Source organism: Elephantulus edwardii, unplaced genomic scaffold (genome assembly GCF_000299155.1).
Source record: "Elephantulus edwardii isolate Elephantulus edwardi_28Jun2011 unplaced genomic scaffold, EleEdw1.0 scaffold00177, whole genome shotgun sequence".
Classification (NCBI taxonomy): Eukaryota; Metazoa; Chordata; class Mammalia; order Macroscelidea; family Macroscelididae; genus Elephantulus; species Elephantulus edwardii.
Window position 1 is genome coordinate 5,848,822 of NW_006399927.1, and position 2,262 is coordinate 5,851,083.

Below are 2,262 nucleotides of genomic sequence, written 5' to 3' on the forward strand. Positions count from 1 at the left end.
TTGGCAGTAGGAAACACATAGACTATTATGAAGATTGATTTTGGAATTTAGATGCATTGTTATCAATTGTGCTTAGCCATACATGTTTTTGATCTTCTTCATTAAGTGCTTAAAGTTTTCTTCACTTTCTGCAACCATGGTTGGATCATTTAGATAATACAAGTTTTTAATGAGTCTTCCTTCAATCCTGATGCTGCATTCTTCTTCATATAGTTCAACTTCCATTATTTTCTCAGTACAAACATTGAAAAGGTATAGAGAAAGGACACAACTCTGAGGCATACTTTTTCTGATGTCTTTATAGTGTTCCCTTGTTTTGTTCAGAAATGAGCTTCTTAGTCTAGATATGAAAAGAATTTCTGGGCTCTATGAGGAGGGGTGTGGCATCAGGATTAGAGGAAGATTGATCAACAACCTGCATTATGCAGATAACACAACCCTCCTTGCTGGAACTGAGGAGGACCTGAAGTGCTTGCTGCAGAAGGTCCAGGACTGCAGCCTTCAATACAAATTGAAGCTCAACATTAAGAAATCAAAGATTCTTACTACTGGGCTGATTGGCAGCATTATAATAGATGATGAAGAGATTGAGATTGTTAACAGTTTTAGTTTGCTTGGCTCCACAATCAACACTACTGCTACCAGGAGACGAATTGCATTGTGAAAGTCTGCAGTCAGGGGCATCTCCAGAATACTGAAAAGCAACCGTGTCAGTCTGGTGCCTGAAGTGCACCTGACACAGGCCATAGTCTTCGCAATTGCTTGCTATGCATTAGAAAGTTGGACAATGACCAGGGATGGTAGAAAGAGAATAGATGCCTTTGAACTATGGTGCTGGAGAAGAGTATTGAATATTGACTGCCAGGAGAACAAATAGGTTTGTCTTAGAGAGGGTGAGGCCAGTATGCTCCTTAGAGGAAAGGGTTCTGAGGCTTCGTGTGACATATTTGTGCATGGTCCAAGGAGGAACTAGTCGTTGGAGAGGGACATCATGCTTGGAAGGGTAGAGGGACAGTGCAAGAGAGGGAGACTCTCACTGAGATGGATTGAATCAGTGACTGGGGGGAATAAGGGTAGATGTGTCAGAGACAATAATGTTGGCACAGGATAGAGCAAGTTTCAGGGCTATTGTACATAGGGTTGATATGAGTCTCAAGTGACTTGACAACACATAACAATAATAAGAAGTCTAGGTATAGATTTCACGTGAACACAATTTTATGTTCTGGGATTCCCATTATTATTCATGTCGGCTATAATTTGTTATAATCCACAAAGCCTAATGCCTTGAATAATCTATTGAAGCAGAAGTAAACAACTTTTTGAGTTGTTGCTAGCTTTTCTCTGATGAATTTTATAGTCTTTGATTCTATATCCAGTAGAGAATAAAATAGATGAATGGAACCGTCTAAGAATCAAATCCCTATGCATTTAAACAAACTTCAACAGGGTAAAACAGAAAATCACAGATTGAGAAAAAATACTTGAAATGGCATATCTGATGATGGATTCATATTTAAAATTTATAGCCTACTTCAGCACCTCAACAAGAAAAAATGTAAACAAACTAGTTCTAAAATGCACACAAAATATGAATAGACACTTCATGAAAGAAGACATTCAGACAACCAAACACTTGAAGAAGTGTTCAAAATCCCTAGCTATCAGAGTGAAGCAAATAAAAACAGCTATAAGATACCATCTCACCCCAGCAAAAATAGCGAAGTTCAACAGGGCAGCAAACAACAAATGCTGGTGAGGTTGTGGGAGGATTGGAAATCTTATTCACTCTGGTGGCAATGTAAAACAATACAGCCACTATAGAATGCAGTCTGGTGCTTTCTTAAAAAATTGGAAAGAGAAATACTATTTGACACATCAGTTCCACTACTGGGAACATGTTGTTGTTATTGTTGTTGTTATGTGCCGTTGAATTGCTTGCAACCCTATTTACAACAGCCCTAAACCCTGCTCTATCCTGTGCCAATTGCACTGCCTCTGACACACCCATTCCGATTACCCCAATCATTGAATCAATCCACCTCATAGAGGGTCTTCCCCTCCTGTGCTGTACCTCCATCACCCCAAGCATGATGTCCCTCTCCAAGGGCCTGTCCCTCCTTACAACATGTCCAAAGTATGTCAGACAAAGCCCCAGCATCCTTACCTCCAAGGAGTAGCCTGATTTAACCCTCTCCAGGATGAATCTGTTTGTTTTCTTGGCAGTCCATGGTACATTCAATACTCTTCTCCAGCACCACA